The sequence below is a fragment of the Rhinopithecus bieti genome, unplaced genomic scaffold, assembly GCF_001698545.2.
Source record: "Rhinopithecus bieti isolate Rb0 unplaced genomic scaffold, ASM169854v2 scaffold_10354, whole genome shotgun sequence".
NCBI classification, from domain to species: domain Eukaryota; kingdom Metazoa; phylum Chordata; class Mammalia; order Primates; family Cercopithecidae; genus Rhinopithecus; species Rhinopithecus bieti.
This window is the reverse complement of record NW_016806491.1, coordinates 1,506,931-1,528,830: the sequence shown is the minus strand read 5'-3', so window position 1 is coordinate 1,528,830 and position 21,900 is coordinate 1,506,931. Positions and strand designations below refer to the sequence as shown.

At 39.4% G+C, this 21,900-nt stretch overlaps 1 protein-coding gene across 3 annotated transcripts in view; it reads right to left on the bottom strand.

Moving 5' to 3' along the window:
- RNGTT (RNA guanylyltransferase and 5'-phosphatase) overlaps positions 1 to 21,900 on the bottom strand; it is a 338,127-nt gene that overhangs the window by 287,075 nt on the left and 29,152 nt on the right. The window lies entirely within an intron of this gene.

Below are 21,900 nucleotides of genomic sequence, written 5' to 3'. Positions count from 1 at the left end.
AACTCAAAAGGACACATAAAACACATACACGCAAGACCCTTCTGACCCTCAAGCTTTAAATTTCTCTAGTAGAAAAAAAAAACGGTCCTCTTCATGATCAATGGCATATATTTGCAAAACAGTCAAACCCTATTTTCTAAAATCCAGAAACCAGACCAGAGCAAATAAACTAATAGAAATATAAATTCATATGGGGCCTGATACTAATTAACTATAATCAACAAAAGTGACTAGCTACAGAAAATAATTAATTGATAGATACATAGTACAATAAAAATAAAGTTACCTTGAAGCCCTCTAGAAACTAACTGTATTTTCAAGTTAGGTTATAACCTTTGGAAATAAATTTTAGAAAAAAGAAACCAGCTGAGAAAGGAAATTTATTTTCTTATACTCTTTTTCAGAACATATTCAAGATCATTTTAACTACTGATATGGTTCGGTTCTGTGTCCCCACCCAAATCTCATCTCAATTTGTAATCCCCACCATCCCCACGAGGCAGGGATCTGGTGGGAGGTGAGTGAATCATGAATGTGGTTTCCCCCATGCTGTTCTTGTGACAGTGAGTGAGTTCTCATGAAATCGGATGGTTTTGTAAGTGTTTGACAGTTCCTCCTTCACATGCTTGCTCTCTCTTCTCACCATGTAAGATGTGCCTGCTTCCCCTTCCATCATGATTGTAAGTTTTCTGAGGCCTCCCCAGGCATGCAGAACTGTGAGACCATTAAATTTCTTTCCTTTATAAATTACCCAGTCTCGAGCAGTATCTTTTTAGCAGGGTGAGAACAGGCTAATATAACTAGTTTGAAAACAGTAATTAAAACATGACAATATTGCTGACCCTCCTACAGTCCTCAAAATGAAGCTTTTCCTGTTATTTCTATTTAATTAAAGGATATCCTGATATTTAAGCTGTATCTTTTTTGTTTTTAGAGACAGGATCTCACTGTCAACCAGGCTGGAGTTCAGTGGCATGATCGGTTTCCACAGCCTTGACCTCCTGGGCTCAAGTGATCCTCCCGCCTCAACCTCCAGAGTGGCTGGAACTATAGGCTCACATCACTGTCCCCAGCTAATTTTTCTTTTATGGTAAAGACAGGGTCTCATTATGTTGCCCAGGCGGCTCTCAAACTCGGGATCAAGCAATCCTCTCACCTCAGCCTCCCAAAGTGCTGGGATTACAGGCGTGAGCCACAATGCCCAGCCTGTATCTTTCTAACATTACCGTCTACAAATTATTCTTCTCTGTATATATAGATCATACTGATGGAGTACAACTAAGATCAACTACAGAAATAAAGTAGATAGATTTACAAAACTTATAGAAGAAAATATAGAAGTAAATCTTTGCAAGCTTAGAGTAGAAAAGACTTCTTAGATAAAACACAAAAAAAGCATGAAATGAAGAAAAACATTGATAAATCAGACTACTTCAAAATAGTAAGAGTTTGCTCTTTGAAAGACATCATTAAGAAAAAAAAAGGAGTTCTGGGCAAATGGCCAACTACCTACAGCTGAAAAACGCCTCTTCCATGAAAAGGAATCAAAGTATCAAGTAGGCCACCAAACTCTGAACCACCAAAAACTTGACAATAAAAATCCTGCAACTTTGAACAGGTATTTTGAGAGAAAACACTGAAAGCCAATAGAGAAGCAATGCAGACACAGTGTTTGAAGAGGGAGGAAGCGAGGCAGACTGCTTGGAGTAACTAGGCACCAGGACTGGCTCCCAGTTCCGGTCTGGACCTAAGGGAGGGCTGAGAGAAGGAACCCTGGGGCACCACACTCCCACCGTGGTCCTCTGGGATCCTAGCTACAAGATTGTAGCCATGAACCCCATAGACCACAGTGCAGCTGCAGCAAAACACCACCACCCATCCTCCAAGGCTCTCCAGCTTGTACTGAGTGGCTGTAGGTCCTGCTATCTGCTGGGCAAAGAGAGTAAGACTGACACTGCCATATGACCGGAGTGTATCTGATCCACATGCCCCTTTGCCTGCCAGCTCTTCCAAGACTGCCTGCCTGGCTGCCCGCAAGAGAGTGCTGATAGAACAGCCTCCACTTCCCTGCCTGAGTGTTCTGCTGGCAGCCTGGGAGCAATTTATCACTCCCAGCACAGACAGTCCCTGATCCCAAGGGGCCGGAGGACAAATGTGCAGGCCTGGTCCCAACTCCCCAGGACTCAGGCACACTGCCCAGGAGTATTAAGCTGAGATCTGCAGCCTGAGCTTGGGCAGGAAAGGAGCCCTCACTCTCAGAACACAGAGAAGAGCGTGGCCTGGAAACTAGGCATCCCTCTCTTCAGAAGACCAGTCCAGGACAGGTGTGGCCTGACAGCCAGCCAAGGTTTCTTCCCCAGGAAGCCTCATGGCCTGGAACATCTGAAATGGCTCAAAAAACTGGGCACGCAGGCCCGTCCAGTTGTGCCTGCTCCTGGGACAGACATCAGAGAGAGACCAGCCAGGTCGGGGGAGTGCAAGTTGTGAGGGCCACACAGCCATCTGCTGGGCTGCAAACCCCAGGCCATGGTCATTATACTGGCTACACACACACAGTGCCACTTCCCTGCCTGAGGATCCACCACCGTTGCTTGACCCACTGCATTATCAGACCACCTGCAGACGTACCCACAACCCACTCTGACTGAGAAGCACAGGGGACTGGTAGGTCCCTAAGGAGTTTCAGGTCTCCTGGTGGCCTAACCCTTGGCTTGAATCATACCTAAGGGAGCAGGAAGAGAAGCCCACCAAAGCCCCACACAGAGCAAAGGAAACGTGAGACAGTGCCAGTATTGAGGGGGATACCACCAAGGCTTAAGAACAGACGTGGAGAGAAAGTCGTATCTCTCCAGAGCACTGTTGCGGATACAGTGAAATACAAAGAGGGCGTGCGCAGCTGTGTAAGAGCCTACCTGCCCTAACATTTAAGCACCAACTGCAGCTTGAATTACACCACCAAACAAAAATACACTGCTTTAACATGCAAAGCCTGTGAAACCCTCACAGAAACCTATCTACAACCCAGGAACCCATACAGACCCTTGGCCCTCTGAAAGTACCCAGAAATGAAGCCAACTGACTATACACAATATACACCACCATCAAACTCTCAAGGGACAAAAGAATATAAAAACAAAACCCCCCATTCAATCAACAGCAAATACAAAAGAAAAGAAGCACCAGTTCCCTCAGATGAGAAAATCAGTGCAAGAACTCTGGCAATTCAAAAAGTGAGAGTGTTTTGTTATTTCCAAAGGATTGCATATACTCCCTAGCAATGGATCCCAACCAGAAGAAAATGTCTGAAATTACAGACACAGAATTCAGAATATGGATGGCATGGAAGCTCAACAAGACCCAAGAGAAGGTTGAAACCCAATCCAAGGAAACCAGAAAAACAATCCAAGATTTGAAATAGAACATAGGTATACTAAGGAAGAACCAATCTGAAATTCAATTCACCACAGGAATTTCAAAATACAATTAAAAACCTTAACAACTGGCCTTATAAGAGATGATTAACAACAGACTAAACCAAGCAGAGGAAAGAATCTCAGAGCTTGAAGACCAATCCTTTGAAGCAACTGAGTCAGACAAAAATAAAGAAAAAGAATCTTCAACAAATGAACAAAGCCTCTGAGAAATAATGGGATTATATAAAGTGACCAAACCTACAACCCACTGGTATTCCTGAGAAGAGAGAATAAGCACCATGAAAAACATATTTGAGGAAATAATCCACAAAAATGTCTCCAAAGTTGCTAGACAGGTCAACATGCTAATATAAGAAATTCAGAAAACCCCTGTGAGGTACTATACAAAACAACCATCATCAAGGCACAGTCATCAGATTTTCCAAGGTCAATGTAAAAGAAAAACTCTTAAAGGCAACTAGAAAAAGAGTTTACAAAGGGAACCTCATCAGGCTAATAGCAGACTTCTCAGTAGAAATCTTACAAGCCAGAAGAGACTAGGGACCTATATTTAGCATCCTAGGAGAAATTCAAGCCAAGAATTCCATATCCCACCAAATTAAGCTTCATAAGCAAAGGAGAAATAAAATCTTTGTGGGACAAGCAATTGCTAAGGGAATTTGTCACCACTAGACTGGCCTTACAAGAGATACTTATGGGAGTTCTAAACATGGAAACAAAAACAGTATCTGCTACCACAAAAATACATGTAAGTACACAGCCCACAGACCCTGTAAAACAATTACACAATCAAGGCTACAAAGCAACCAGCCAACAGCACCACCACTGGAAAAAAACTCACATATCATTAACCTTGAATGTAAGCAGTCTAAACACTCCACTTAAAAGACACAGGGTGGCAAATTGAATTAAAAAAAAAAAAAAGAAGAACCAACTTTCTGCTGTCTTCAAGAAACCAACTCATACGCCCAGCTTCAAAGTAAAGGAATGGAGAAAGATCTGTCATGCAAATGAAAAACAAAAAAGAGCAGGGGTTGCTAGTCTTATTTCAGATAAATAAACATTAAACCAACAGCAATAAAAAAGGACAAAGATCATTATATAATAATAAAAAGTTCAATTCAACAAGAAGACTTAACTATCCTAAATGTATATACACCCAATATTGTAGCATGCAGATTCATAAAACAAGAACTTCCAGATGGATAATAAAGCAAGTCTCAATAAATTTATTTAAAAAAATCTAAATCATGCCAAGTATGTGCTTGAACCACAGTGAAATAAAAATTGAAAATAATACCAAGATAAACTCTCAAAACCACACAATTACATGGAAACGAAACAACTTCCTCCTGAATGACTTTTGGGCAAACAATGAAATTAAGAAAGAAAACAAAAAATTATTTGAAAACAAATGAAAGCAGAGGTAAAACATACCAAAATCTCTGATATGCAGCAAAATTAGTGTTAAGAGGAAAATTCACAGTACTAAATGCCTACATCAAGAAGATAGAAATGGCTGGAGGCAGTGGCTCATGTCTGTAATTCTTGCCCTCTGGGAGGCCAAGCAGATGGCTTGAGGTCTGGAGTTCGAAACCAGCCTGGGCAACATAGCAAGACCCCCCATCTCTAAAAAAATGCAAAAAAAAGAAAGAAAGTAATAAGCCAGGTATAGTGGCACGTGCCTGTAGTCCCAGCTACTGGGGGAGTGCTGAGGTGGGAGGATTGCTTGAACCCGGGAGGTCAAGGCTGCAGTGAGCCGAGATTGTGCCTCTGAACTCCATCCTGGGGATAAAGTAAGACCCTATCTCAAAAAATAAAATAAAAAGAAGAAGATAGAAATGCCTGGGCATGGTGGCTCATACTTGTAATCCCAGCATTTTGGGAGGCCAAGGCAGGAGGATCACCTGAGCCACGGAGTTCAAGACCAGCGTGGGCAATAAAGCAAGACCCCATCTCTACAAAAAAAAAAATTTTTTTTGAAAATCAGCCACGCGTGATGGCATGCACCTGTAATCCTAGCTACTCAGGCTAGGGCAGGAAGACTGTTTGAGCCCCGGAGCTTGAGGCTGCTGTGAGCTATGATCATGCTACTGACCTCTAGCCTGGCTGACAGAGTGAGATCCTGTCACCAAAAAGAAAAAGAAAAGAAAAGTAGATCTCAAACTATCTAATATCACATCTAAAGGAACTAGAAAAACAAAAACAAACAAATCCCAAAATTAGCAGGAGAAAAGAAATAACTAAAATCAGAGCAGAGCAAAAAGAAATTGAGACCCAAAAAGCCATACAAAGAAAACTATATAGTGAAATGAAAAGTTGTTTCTTAGAAAAGATAAACAAGATCAACAGGCCATTAGCTGGATTAACAAAGAAAAAAAACAGAGAGAAGATCCAAATAAGCAGAATCTAAAATGACAACAGTGACATTATAACCAACCCCACCGAAATACGAAAGATTCTCAGAGACTGTTCTGAATACGTCTATGCACACAAACTAGAAAATCTAGAGAAAATGAATAAATTCCTGGAAACATACAACTTCACAACTGAAGAAGGAAGAAACTGAAACCCTGAACAAGCTAATAATGAACTCCAAAATTGAGCCAGTTATAAAAAACCTACCAACCCCAAAAAAGCCCTGGTCAGGCACAGTGGCTCAAACCTATAATCCCAACACTTTGGGAGGCTGAGGCAGGCAGATCACTGAGGCCAGGAATTCAAGACCAGCCAGGCCAACACGACGAAACCCTGTCTCTACTAAAAATACAAAAATTAGCCAGGCATGGTGGCACACACCTGTAATCCCAGCTAATCAGGAGGCTGAAGCATGAGAATTGCTGGAACACAGAAGACAGAGGTTGCAGTGAGCTAAGATTGCAGCACTGCACTCCAGCCTGGCCAATAGAGTGAAACTGTTTCAAAAAAAAAAAGGCCCTAGACCAGATGGATTCCCAGCCCAATTCTACCAGACATACAAAGAGCTGGTACCAATCCTGCTGAAACGATCCCCAAAAATTGAAGAGAAGGGACCCCTTCCTAATTCATTCTACAAAACTAGCATATTGTGATAACAAAATCTGGCAAAAACACAACAAAAAAATAATGCTATAGGTCAATATCCCAGATAAACACAGACACAAAAATCCTCAAAACAATACTAGCAAACCAAATCCAGCACCACATCAAAAAGTTAATTCACTGCTTCAAGCAAACTTTGTTCCTGGGTTGCAGTGTTGGTTCAACATATGCAAATCAGTAAGTATGATTCAACACATAAACAGAATTCAAAACTAAAACCACATGATCATCTCAATAGATGCAAAACAAGCATTTGACAAAATCCAACATTCCTGCATGATAAAAATCCTAAACAAACTACACACTTAAGAACATACCTCAAAATAATAAGAGCCATCTATGCTAAACCCACAGCCAACATAATACTGAACATACAAAAGCTGGAACCAATCCCCTTAAGAAAACGAACCTGACAAGGATGCCCACTTTCACCACTCCTATCCAGCATAGTACTAGAAGTCCTAGCAAGAGCAATCAGGCAAAAGAAAGAAATAAAAGGCATCCAAATAGGAAGATACGACATCAAATGTTCTCTATTTCAGTAAATTTTCAGAATACAAAATCAACATACAAAAGTCAATAGCATTTCTATAAACCAATGATGTTCAAGCTGAGAGCCAAATGAAGAACACGATTCCATTTACAATAGCCACACAAAAAAATAAAATACCTAAGAATATACCCAACCAAGGAGGTGAAAGATCTGTATAAGGAGAACTACAAAACATTGCTGAAAGAAATCACAGACAACACAAATAAAAAAAATTCCATGTTCATGGATTGAAAGAATCAATATTGTTAAAATGTCCATATTGTCCAAAGCAATCTACAGATCCAACCCCATTCCTGTCAAATTACCAACAGCATTTTTCTTTCACAGAAGAAAAAAACTATTATAAAATATGGAACCAAAAAAAAAAAAAACCCAAATAGCCACAGCAATCCTAACCAAAAAGGACAAAGATGAAGGCATCACATTACAACCAATCGCAAACTGTACTAATAAGGCTACAGTAACCAAAAAGAGCATGGTACTCCTACAAAATAGACACATAGACAAATGGAATAGAGAACCCAGAAATAAAGCCACATACCTACAACTAACCAATCTTCAACAAAGTCAACAAAAATAAGCAGTGGGAAAAGGGCACCCCATTCAATAAACTGGGCTAGGAAAACTGGCTAACCATATGCAGAAGAATTAAACTGGACCCCTACTTATCACCGCATGCAAAAAAAAAAAAAAAGCTCAAGATGGGTTAAAGACTTAAATGTAAGACTGCAAACCATAAAAAGCCTGGAAGAAAACCTAGGAAATATCCTTGTGGACAGCAGCCGAGGCAAAGAATTTATGTCTAAGTCCTCAAAAACAGAAATTGACAAGTGGGACATAATTAAGTTAAAGAGCTTCTGCACAGCAAAATAAACTATCAACAGAGTAAACAGACAACCTAAGAATGGGAGAAAATATTCACAGACTGTGTATCTGAAAAAGGACTAATATCCAGAATCTATATAATTCAACAAGCAAAAAGCAAATAACCCCATTAAAAGTGGGAAAAGGACATAAACAGACAGTTATCAAAAGAAGACATACAAGTGGCCAACAAAATGAAAAAATGCTCACCATCACTTACCATGGACATGCAAATAAAAACCACAGTGAGATACCATCTCACACCAGTCAGAATGACTATTACTAAAAAGTCAAAGAATAACAGATGCTGGAGAGGCTGCAGAGAAAAGGGAATGCTTATACACTGTTGGGGTGAATGTAAGTTAGTTTAGTCACTGTGGAAAGCAATTTGGAGATTTTGCAAAGAACTAAAAACAGAACTACCATTTGACCCACAATCCCGTTATTGGAAATATACCCAAAGGAAAATTCTACCAAAAAGATACCTGCACTTCTATGCTTACCACAGCACTATCTACAATAGCAAAGACATGGAATTAACCTAGGTGTCCATCAATGGTGGACTGGGTAAACAAAATGTAGTACATATATACCATGGAATACTATGCAGCCATAAAAAAGAATGAAATCACATCCCTCACAGTAACATGGATGCAGCTGGAGGCCATTATCCCAAGTGAATTAATGCAGAAACAGAAAACCACATATCACATGTTCTCACTTATAAGCTGGAGCTAAACTTTGGGTACACACAGACATAAAGACAGAACAACAGACACGGGGGCCTCCAACAGGAGGAAGACAGGAATAAGGGCAAGGGCTGAAAAACTCCCTATTGGGTACTATGTTCACTATCTGGGTAATAAAACCAACAGACGCCCAAACTGCTGCCTCTCACAATATACCCTTATAACATGTCTGTGCCAGTGAGTCTTTTAGTTTTGGACCTTGACCGAGAGAATTTCCAGTCAGTCTCTCGTTTCTTGTCTCTCGTCGCCAGAGAGAAGTTCCAGATGATCCGATGGGTGGGGTCTTAACCTGCTTATGTTACCCACTGAATCTAAAATTTAAATTTAAATAAAGAAACCAAAAGGCCAGCCACAGAAAATAATTGCAACACATACATCTGGCAAAGGACTTACATCTGGAATATATAAAGAACTATTTTGTCAGGCAATATTTGCTGATACAAAAAAAAAAATTTTTTTTAAAGAACCGTTACAGTTCAATAAGATAACTCAATTTTTTTTTAACCTGGGCAAAAGATCTGAACTTTATAAAATATGTAAGACCACAAAGCACATAAGTTGCTTAACATCATCAATTGTCAGGAAAATGCAAGTTAAAACCACAATGAGATCCTAGTATACATTCATTCAAATAGCTAAAATTGAAAAGAGTGACCCCCTATCAAGTGTTCCTGAGGATGCAGAGGAACTGGAACCCTCATACTGTGGTTTTACCAGTATCTACATCTATCAAACCTCAGACTCTTCCAGGCTGGTGGCTCACACCTGTGATACCAGCACTTTGGGAAGCCAAGCTGGGTAAATAACTTGAGCCCAGAAGTTCAGGACCAGCCTGGGCAACACAGTGAAACCCTGTCTCTAGAAAAAATACAAAAATTCGCCATGCATGGTGGTGTGTGCCTGTAGTCCCAGTGCCTGTAGTCCCAGCTACTCAGGAGGCTGAGAGGGGAGGATGGCTTGAGTCCAGGAGGTGGAGGGTGCAGTGAGCCACGATGGCATCACTACAATCCCACCTGGGTGAGAGTGAGCCACTGTCTCAAAAATTAAAATAAATCATCAGATTGTACAATGTAAATGAATGCTGTTTTATATAAAATTATACCTCAAGATGTTGATTTTTTTAGCTAGATGCTAAAGTGAGATGCTGGTATAAGTCTGCAGTTTGTATTAATAACATAATCCAAATGTTTGTGTTCATCAATATGGCCTTGTTTTCAGCAATGAACTTTATCAAAATCCAGATTATACATTTGATACATTTAAAATATATGCCAAAAAAATCACTTTAATCTCATTTGTTTATTATGGTAGGAGTTCTTTCCAAAAAAAGCTTTTGCTATGTGGAGGCCAAAGCAACTCCATCTTGGATGCTAATCTGCCCATGTTGACTTCTGATTAACCCCAGTTCTGGGAAGGCCTCTAAGATTTCTAGTTTATCTTCTGTTCTTTGTGTAAGAGCATGTCCCAACTATAAATCTTGTCCATGGGTAAAAACAACCTTGATGTGATTGTACTTACTTGTTCTACTTATCCCTTCTCAATCACCTGTTTCCTAAGGTATATAAGCCCTGGCTCTTGGGAGTAATGTTGGGGATCCACCATCTTATCTCACTGCCACCTGAGATGCAGGCTTGGTTTCTTTTTAAGTCCCTATTAAATATCTCTTTCTAAGAAACCGGATTTGTCAGCCTCTTTCTTTGGTTTCTTTGCTTCCTTGGACTTTGGGGATAGGTTTGCATAGGCCTGCCCACCACAAAACATGTTACTCTTAAAAATTTTTTGAAAACTATCAATTGAGCCAAATCACCAATTTCTACATTCCTGGTATAATAAGATAACCATTAATATTTAGAATAAAAACCTTAGTCATTGACCAACCCTCAATAAACAAGGATATTTATACAATGGAACTGCAGACAGTAGGAACAATCTGTGCAAATGTAAATATATTCATCAAAAAAGCACATATGGCAAATTATAAATAAATCAGAATGGCTGGAATATGAGGTGTGGTAAGAAATGCCAAATGCAGTTGGAGAGAATGAAAGGGTCAAAATCCTGAAAAAACTTGTGAAACATACTAAAGAGTATAAAGGCAATGGAGATATAGTGAAGAATTTCAAGCATGGCAATAAAATTACCAGAGTTTAGAAAAACCACTCCTGATTGCAGCTGATTACAGCTGTATTACAGCTCTGGCCTATAATTCCAGCACTTTGGGAGGCTGAGGCTGGTGGATCACTTGAGGCCAGGAGTTCAAAACCAGCCTGGCCAAAACGGAGAAACCCCATCTCCACTAAAAATATAAAAATTAACTGAAGTTAGTGGAGGTGGCCTGTAATCCCAGCTACTCAGGAAGCTGAGGCAGGAAAATCGCGTGAGCCCAGGAGGCAGAGGCTGCAGTGAGCTGAGATCATGCCACTGCACTCTAGCCTGGGCGACAGAGTGAGACATCATCTCAAAAAAAGACTGAGAATGAACCATGATGGGCTTCAAAGAACAAAAACACAGGGTCATGTACACCAAGTAAGGGACCTTTTCTAAGATATGAGTGTTTAAATGTCACATAATGATTAGAATGGAAAATCACTATTTGATTAAGAGTGCTAGCCAGGTGCAGCAGCTCACGCCTGTAATCCCTGCCACTTTAGGAGGCCGAGGCGGGAATATCACTTGAGGCCAGGAGTTCAAGACCAGCCTGGACAATAGAGTATGACCCTATCTCTACAAAAATAAAATTTAAAAAATAGCCGGGCATGGTGGCAAGTGCCTGTAGTCCCAGCTACTCAGGAAGTTGAGGTGGGAGGATTGCTTGAGACCAGGAGGTTGAGGATACAGTGAGCTATGATTACACCACTGCACTCTAGTCCGGATGACTGAGTGAGACACAGTCTTAAAAAGCAAACAAACAAAAAACAGTGCTGAGGGAGGACACCAGACTGCAACAAAGTGGATAGGAATAAATGGATTTAAGTATAGATTCTTTTAAAAAGTCGGCTGAGAAAGGAAGAGGGAATGCAAAACAGAAAGAAGTGTATGGGGTTTTTTTTTTAGCGGGAGGGGATTATTTAACAAGTTTAGGTATGTTTACAGGCTCAGGACAAGAACCTAGTTAAACCACAAAGCTTGACAATAATAGAAACAATGTAAGTGAAATGAAGTTTCTGAAGGAAGAAGATAAAAAATAAAGAGATCAGTCTTGAACTGAAAGACATTACTTAGAAATAAATAGCTATGACCAAGAAAATCTATAAATTCCATTATCTCCATTACTTTGTAAGAAAAAGTGCTTCAAAAAAGCCACACAAAGATGTGCGCTGCAAACGCATTTTTGTATTCATGTGTCTTAATCCAACATGTAAATTTCCTTACTATCTTCTATTTCAGACCAATTCAAGCAACAAATATTTCAACTTTTGATGTTTCTCACCTAAGCTACTGTTTCTGTATCCAATTTTACTCTTGCAAGATTAAATATTTTATGAATAGGAAATGTAAGAATAATTGTCAATTAGCTAATACGCCATGTGAAGATATGTAATTTAGGAAAGTACCATTTTCCTTTTAATATTCTTTATATGCAAATACACAGAGTCTTAGTCTAATGGTTCAGTTATACATTAAAACATTTACAGATAGGGTTATAAAGTTACAAAACCATCATAACAAACCTCTATAGAAAAATGTGGGAGATTACATATTTGATATAAAAAAACCATTAATTAGGTATACTACAAGCTTAGATATGTCTTCAGTATTTTTTTAAAGCAATTTTCAGTTTTCTTCATCATGAGAATGGGTCCATCTAGTGGTAAGTAAGCCTCAGTTTTTAACTAAATATTAGCTCACAATTAACTCTTTCAAGGCAACTTCTATTCAAATTTTTCTAGGCAAGCTAATATAATGAAATAAATGTATATGGCATTTACAATCAAACTAGGAAAGAAACTCCCCAACAAATGGACAGAGAGATCAGCTATAGCTATACATGCTAGGGGCAGTTTATAAAGGGCTGATGACAATGTATCTTTTTAAATAAAGCCTGATCTCAACATATACTATTTGGGGCAGGTACAGACGAGGGTTCTTCTTCTATGTTGGCCCAAGCCTCGTCTTGAACCTCCTGGGATCAAAACAGAGTCCTTGTTTCTTGATCTTCTGGGATTGGCAAGGCATTGAGCCACCACAACCTGGCCCCACAATTTTATTTCTATCTCACTTAGCTAGCAAATTTTTTTTTTTTTTTGAGACGGAGTTCTCGCTTGTCCAGTGCCCCCAGGGGCTGGAGTGCCAGTGGTCCGGATCTCAGCTCGACTGCAACCTCCGGCCTCCCCGGGTGTCACGGCCATTCCTCCTGGCCTCAAGGCCTCGCCGAGTTTAGCTGGGGACTAACAGGGCGGCCCGCCCAAGGTCGGCGCCGGCTATTTTTTGTATTTAGTAGAACGGGGGGGTTTCACCATGTTAGCAGGGATGGTTCTGATTCTCCTGACTTTCGGTGATCCGCCGTCTCGGGCCTCCCAAAGGCTTTGGCATTACAGGGGCTTGAGGCCCACCGGTAAGCCAAATTTTAATGGCTTAAAAATCCGTAAGTATTCTGAATCAGTCTATATTAGGTCAGTAGTTGTTTTGGTATTTTTTGTTTTGTTTTTTTTTTTTTTTGAGATGGAGTTTTGTTCTTGTTGCCCAGTGCAATGGAGCAATCTCGGCTCACTACAACCTCTACCTCAGCCTCCTGTGTAGCTGGGATTACAGGCATGCACCACCACGCCCGGTTAATTTTGTATTTTTACTAGAGGCAGGATTTCACCATGTTGGTCAGGCTGGTCTCAAACTCTGACCTCAGGTGATCCACCCACCTCCGCTTCCCAAAGTGCTGGGATTACAGGCGTGAGCCACTGCACCCAGGGTTCAGTAGTTCTTAACTGGGGAAGATTTTGCCCCCCAGGGGACATTTTGCAATGTCTAGAGACAATTTTAATTGTCACAATTTGTGGGATGAAGTTGAAGTCCAGCCTGAACAACATAGCAATACCTGGTCTCTAAAAAATTATTTAATATAATAATAATAAAGGCAAAAATAATTTAATGCATTTGTTCCTCAGACTCCTCAGAGGATTGGTTCTAGAACTCCCCCTCAGATACCAAAATCCTCTGATGCTCAATGCTCAAGTGCCTTGTATAAAATGGCATAGTATTTGTATATGACCTATAAACATCCTGCCCTTTTCTTTAAATCACCTCTACGTATTACTTATGATACCTAATACAATGTAAGTGCTATGTGAACAGTTACTATACTATATTTTTTGTTCTGAAAAAAGCAGCTTATTTATATGGTACAGTATGCAGCTATTATATAATAGAACAATATTATGGGATATACATGAAATATATTAAGGGTCTGTGTGCATATATTCATATATTTACATGAATATATGTAACAGTCACACATATATACTCATATACTGAGGTGTATGACTAGAACCTACACAGCTTAAGGTAATACTGAGGCCTTTATCTGAATAATTAAAAACAACTCACAAAAGTGTTTTCTCATTTGAGAGAAGCCATTATAGGGGTAAATACTAAATATGCTTAATGAATTCAAAGGAGGGCAGTCAAGCAATTTTAATCTCTGGCATTAGAGGTCATGATTTTAGAAAGATTCATACTCCAGGTTTAGGAAAACAAATTCATCCTTGTTATAAATTGTGCAGTTGTATTCTTAGAAAAACTGATAAGAAAAAAATCTAATTGTTTTGAGTGTTTACAGGTTATAAAATTTATAGAACCTAGTGATATATATATAACTTGTTTTATATTCCCAGCAGTGATTCTGTTCATGTGGATTGAAGTGGAAACATTTGCTTTGGGCCTGCCAAATTTTGGAGCACAGGATGTATTGCCAGTTATTTCTTATAATATTACTGTAGAGACAATAAAAGGAACTGGTCTCAGAACTGATTGCTGATAACACCTATTTAAATAAAAAGCATTAAAGAATCAAGCTTAAGTAGTCTTAGGATCTGAAAACATTGTCCTGCTTTTATAGTACTTTCATTTATTTTTAGTTTCAGAGAAGAGATTTGTATCAGCCTTGCACAAACTCTTGCTGATCAATATTTGTGACCAGTAGTAAACATTTGTGATGTGGTAAAAGTTAGACTCAGGTTTCTTTTCAACGCTGTCTTGGTTTTAAAAAAAATCCCAGCCTGGGTAACATAGTGACACCAGGTCTTTAAAAAAAAAAGTAATCTTGGATTAGCTAATATAATTGTTAATTTATCAATTACAGTTGATAACTGATTCAGTTATCAGTTGATAACTGGTGAAGCTGTGGGCTAATGCTGTAGGCTTGGTGGAAATACAAAGTTCTTGAAACACACAGAAGCTTGAAACCTTTTCTAATCCTTAGCAGTAACTACAGCTTCCTAGTCCCTTATCTGAAACCCTTAGAACCAGATGTTTTCGATTTTTACCATATTGTTAGCTTCTCTGGGGCAGTACTCTCAAATTATTTTTACTATGGAAATTTGCAGACATATCCAAAGTAGTGAGAATAGAAAAATGAAACCCCATGTATCCATTATCCAGCTTTGGTAACTATTATTTTGCCGATTTTTTTTCATCCTCCACCCTTAATAATATTTTTGGAGTACAACTGGCCTTCCTATATCTGTATTAAAATATTTGGGAAAAGCTCAGTAAAAAAAAAAAAAAAAAAAAAACAGTAAAAAATAATACAAATTTAAAAATACAGTATAATAACTGTTCACATAGCACTTACACTGTATTAGGTATTATAAGTAATACCTAGAGGTGATGTAAAGAAAAGCGCAGGATGTTCATAGGTCATATGCAAATACTATGCCATTTTATACAAGGCACTTGAGCACTGAGCATCAGAGGATTTTGGTATCTGAGGGGGATCCTAGAACCAAACCCCCCGAGGAATCTGAGGAACAACTGCATTACTTTTTTTTTTGCCTTTATTATGATTATATTAAAAAGTTTTTTATAGACCAGGTCTCGCTATGTTGTCCAGGCTGGACTTCAACTCCTAGGCTCAAGCAATCTTTCCACCTTAGCTCCCAAGTAGCTGGGACTATAGGCATGTGCCACTGGGCCCAGCTCTTATTTAACTGATACACAATAACCGTACATATTTATGGGGTAGAGTGTGATATTTCAAAACATGTCTACAATGTATAATGATCAAATCAGGATAATTAGCATTTTCATGACCTTTAATTGTATTTTAGAGCAAATCACAGATATGTCACTAAAAATGTTTTAGTATACATCTCTAACAAGGACTCTGGGTTTCATATGATATGATTACCATGCAATAATTATACCAGAAGAAGAGTTATAAATTCCTTAATGTCATCTAGAGCCTAGTTTCTTTTCAGATTTCCTCGAGTACCTTAAAAAAAATTTTTTTTTTTTTTTTTTGAGACAGAGTCTCACTCTGTCGCCCAGGCTGGAGTGCAGTGGCGCAATCTCGGCTCACTGCAAGCTCCACCTCCCAGGTTCATGCTATTCTCCTGCCTCAGCCCCCTGAGTATCTGGGACTACAGGCACCCGCCACCACGCCTGGCTAATTTTTTGTATTTTTTTAGTAGAGATGGGGTTTCACCGTTAGTCAGGATGGTCTCAATCTCCTGACCTCGTGATCCACCCTCCTCGGCCTCCCAAAGTGTTGGGATAAAGTTAGTTTTTCAAACCAGGATCCAACAATATCCACAAATTGCATTTTTTGTTATGTCTCTCAAGTGTCCCTGATTCCCTCTTTTTTTAAATGCCATCAATATGATGGAAAAACCTAGCCATTGTTCTGTGAAATGTTCCACATTCTGAATTTATCTGATTGCATCCTCATGGTATCAATTAGCTTGTTCTCTTATCTCCTGCATGTCTTGTAAATTGATAGTTAAATCCAGAGACATAATTAGATTCACTTTTAAGACTGTAGGTAAGAATATTTTACAGACGGTACTGTGTATTTTCTTTCATAACACATCAAGAAGCACATAATGTTTGGTTGTCCCACTTTTAGCAGTACTAAGATGAGTAAGTGGGTTCAAGTGGTGGCTGCTCATTTTGTCTTTTACTTAATGATTTTACTGACCATTGATGATTGTTGTTTCCAGGTTGTTTTTTTGTTACCAAGGAAGCTGTGATGAAATTCCTTTCACATAACTCTTTATGTCCATCTCTGACTACTTCTGTAAAATAAGTTCGTGGTCTTGATGAGTCAAGAGAAACGCTTTTAAGGATCTTGAGAAATACAGAGAAATACCACATGTTCTCTCTCCACAGAGTCCTCTGCACAGACTATCAATTAACACTCTAAAATGTATGAATTCACCCATTTTATCCAATCCTTGACACTAACAGACATTATAATTTTTTTTGGCCAAGAAGGAAAAGTTTATTGAGTCAGCCACAGAGGAACAGAGAAACAGATGCAGGGAGGTTCTCTGTGCAGCAGGGTATGCAACAAACATTTACCTGACAAAGAGAACAAAACCCAAAGGCTCGTGTAGAAACAGACACCAACACGAGGCTATTTTTACCCACTTAATGTCATCACTCTTCCTTATGATCCCTTTTCCTCATAAAACATAACATTATGTGTTTAGCAAACACATCGTTGCTAAATCAGCAAGAGCTATTACAGTGCTCCAACTTAATAAGTTGATTTTTTTAAAAAGTTGCCCTGTGGCCAGTTCTCAATTAAACTAAATAGTTTTGTTCCAAGATTCCTTTCTCTGGCAACAAGGCATTTCCAACAAACAGGTCATTATGTCACCAGGAGCTGGTCTCAGTCCATGGCACAGAGCGACGTGCCCCTGGCAGCCCCAGGGAGGGGAAGGGGAAGCCACTGGGAAGGGTACTCAGTTATCCTGGAGGCCCTGAGGAGGGGTGGCCAAGGGCCACCTCAATGCTGGGGGGCTCCACCCAGGATAGTGATGGCTGGCTGGCTTCGCATGAGGAGGTGTCAAGAACTTTAGGCTGGGCCCCCAACATCCCATGTGCAAGGGCCTTGTTCAATCTGGAACTGAACTGACACCACTCCCAGCTGGTGCAGGGCAAAGTCCCCCAGGAGCTCTCAGAAATATAATTTTTTAAATCTTTGCCAATTTGATGTGGAGTGCAGCTAACAGCATGTATTTTAATTTGTATCTCATTAGCAAGTGAGAACAATGTTTTCATGTTTCTTGGTTTCTTGTATTTCATATTCTGTAAATTGCTCTTTCATTGTTTTCCATAATTTTCTATTAAGGAATGCCTCTTTCACCTACTGGTGTATAAGATATCTTCATAAATAAGACTATTAGTTTTTTATGTCACATATGCTTCAGATATTTTTCCAAATTTGTCAAAATCTTTTTTCAAGACAGAATTTTTGCTATCTTGCCCAGACCAGTCTCAAACTCCTGGGCTCAAGCAATCCTCCTGCCTCAGCCTCTCAAGTAGCTGGGATTACAGGTATGTGCCACCAAGTCAGACCCCAATTTGTCCAACATCTTTTTGCCTTCCTTCTGTTGTGTCTTTTATTGTTGTTTTATGTTTTGTTTTTTTCTTTGCCCTCAAACATTTTCCTCTCCAATTTTTTTTTTTTTAAGAGACAGAGTCTCACTCTACTGCCCAAGCTGGAGTGCAGATGTGATCATATCTCACTACAGCCTCAAACTCCTGGGTCCAAGCAGTCCTCCCACCTCAGCCTCTTAAGGGACTACAGGAGTACACTGCTGCACTTAGCTAATTTTTTTATTTACAGAGACAGGGTCTCACTTTGTTATCCAGGATGGTCTCAAACCCCTGGCTTCAAGTGATCCTCCCATCTTGGCCTCCCAAAGTGCTGAGATAAGAGTGAGCCACTACACCCACCTGTTGTTTTTTTTTTTAACATGAAAATGTTTCAGTTTTATGTAGCCAACTAGAAACCAGCATAGCAACTAATTACAGATTTCAACGTTAAAGCCAGAAACTGGATTAAAAACCTGGCTTATCCATGTTAGTATAGCAGTGACAAGACAAAAAAAAAGAAAAAACCTGGCTCAACTACTTATTAGATTCATGACCATGGGCAAAGTACTTAACTTCTCTGAGACTCAGTTTCTTTATCTATAGTTTCCCAAGTCCACCGAGCAAATAATAAGCATTTATTAATACTAGTTTATTAATAAATAAGGGTTCACAGCTGTAATCCCAGCATTTTGGGAGGCCAACATGGGTAGATCACTTGAACCCAGGAGTTCAAGTCCAACCTGGGCAACATGGTGAAACCGTGTCTCTACAAAAAATACAAAAATTAGCAGGGTGTGGTGGTGCATGCCTGTGGTCCCAGCTACTTGGGCGGCTGAGGTGGGAGAATCACTTAAGCCCTGGAGACAGAGGTTGCAGTGAGCCAAAGTCACACCACTGCACTCTAGCCTGGGCGATACAGCAAGGCCCTACCTCAAAAACAAAACAAAACAAAAAACAAAAAACTAGCTATTACTATCATCATTAAGAGGCACCACACTTTAAATTCCAACAGCAGTTCTCAAATTTAAGTCTGCATAAAAGACACCTAATACTTTTCTTTTGAAAATCTAGATTCCTGGCAAAAGTGCAGGGGTGCATGCACTCCTAGCAACTCAGGAGGCCACAGCAGGAGGATCAATTGAGGCCAGGAGTTCAAGGCTGTAGTATGCTATAATCATTCCTATTAATAGCCACTGCACTCCAAGTGGGCAACATAGCAAGACCCTGTCTCTTAAAAAAAAAAAAAAATCTGGATTCCTAACATTCATCCCTAGATATTTTGATTATCTAGGTCCAGGATAGGCCCTAAAACATACATTTCTAACAAGTATCTGCAGGTGGTTCTGACGCAGGCAGTCCAGGAGCACTCCTAAAAGAAAAATACTCATTTATGGATTCTGTCTTTGGTGATATACGTGGAATATCCTTCTTTCTTTACTCCAGAATTAAATAAATATTGACTATTTTCTCCTATATTCTTATTGATCCTTTTAAAAATATTTAATACACCTCAAATTCACTTATTATGTGGTTGGCTAATGGAACACCATTTGGTGAAAAATCACACCTTTCCTCTCTAATTTAAAAACATCTCCTTTACCACTAGGAACTACTGCTGTTAGTTCCATTGCTTTACCATATGATTTAATGACTGGAAAGAAAAATCTCCTCATTACTCTTGTTTTCAAATTTTCTTGCTCATAATCTTGCGTGTCTGATTTGCCAAACTATTTTTTTCTGTGCCTGGTGATATTCAGTGACTTAATAGAGATGGAGGATTTTACAAATTAATTTCAAAGTAATTCTGCCTAATTTTCATTGGGATTTTTGTTGGAATAACATTAAAACTTTGAAATTAATGTGGAAACAAGTAATGCCTCTCCATTTCTTCATGTTTATTTTAATATTTAAATATATTTTCTTCCTTAAGACCATCTACATTTATTAATAACAATTCCTTGGTGTTTTGTACTTCTGTTATAGAAGACAGAGGTAGTTTTAAGCATGAACTTGCAACTCAGATTGCTTCGGATATAATCCAGGCTCTAGCCCTTACTAGCTGTGTGAGTTACCCTTCAGCAGTCTTAACTTTTCCAAGTTAAGGGACATAACAATACTATCTACCTAATATAGGGACATAACAATACTATCTACCTAATATAATTGCTATGAAAAGAAAATGAGACAATGTGTGTGACAGGGTTTACACAAAGACCTGCAGGAAGGAAATGTTCAATATGTGATAGCCAATATTATTAAGATTAATGGGACTATTTTCTAATCATATTTTCTAATTAATCATTGCTTGTTTCCAGGAAAGTTGCTGATGTCTTCTTTTTTATCTTATGTTCTCAATATATTCCCAAACTTTCTAACAGTTTTCTGTCAATTATCTAAATAAGGAAAACATTAGCTACTTAAAATCAAGCAAGACATAAAAAAATTTGATTAAAAAAGGTTTTAAAATATTACCAAAAAATTAAAATGAGATGAATAGGAAATATTTTCAAAGAGTAGATATATGAAGCTAATTTACATCATCTAGTCCTAAGAAGAGAAAGAACTACTCAATAAACTACGCTGAAACAAATGGCTGGTTATGCAGAAAACATTTAATTGGCCAGGCACGGTGGTTCAGGTCTGTAATCCCAGCACTTTGGGAGGCCCAGGCAGGCAAGCAGATCACCCAAGGCCAGGAGTCCAAGACCAGCCTGGCCAACATGGTGAAACCCCATCTCTACCAAAAATACAAAACGTAAGCTGGGCATGGTGGCTCACACCTGTAATCCCAGCACTTTGGGAAGCCAAGGCGGGCAGATCACCTGAGGTCGGGAGTTCAAGACCATCCTGACCAACATGGAGAAACCCCATCTCTACTAAAAATACAAAATTAGCCGGGCATGGTGGCACATGCCTGTAATCCCAGGTACTTGGGAGGCTGAGGCAAGAGGATCACTTGAACCCAGGAGGCGGAGGTTGCGGTGAAGTGAGAGCATGCCGTTGCACTCCAGCCCGGGGAATAAGAGCGAAACTCCATCTCAAAAATAAATAAATACATAAATAAATACAAAAATTAGCAGGGTGTGGTGGTGTACGCCTGTAATCCCAGCTACTCAGGGGACTGAGGTGGGAGAATCGCTTGAACCTGGGAGGCAGAGGTTGCAATGAGCCAAGATCACTCCACTACTCCAGCCTGGGCAACAGAGTGGGACTCCATCACAAAAAAAAAAAAAAAAAAAAAAAAAGGAAACTTTAAATTGCATCCTCAATTTAAACCATATACCAACACAAATAACAGAGAATCAAAGTTGGCCAGGCACGGTGGCTCATGCCTGTAATCTCAGCACTTTGAGAGGCCATAGCAAGAAGATCACTTGACACCAGGAGTTCAAACTAAGCCTGGGCAACATAGTGAGACCCTATCTCTACAAGAAATAAAATAAAATAAAATAAATAGCGGGGGACGGTGGCGTGTGCCCGTAATCCCAGCTACTCAGGAAGCTGAGAAGAGAGGACCACTCGAGCCCAGGAGCTCAAGGCTGCAGTGAGCCAAGATCGCACCACTGCACTCTGGCCTGGGTGATATAGCAAGACTTTGTCTCAAAAAATAATTTTTCTTTCATTAAAAAAAAATTAAATTTAAACCAAACCTTAAAATTCTAGAAGACCACTCCTAGCAGCA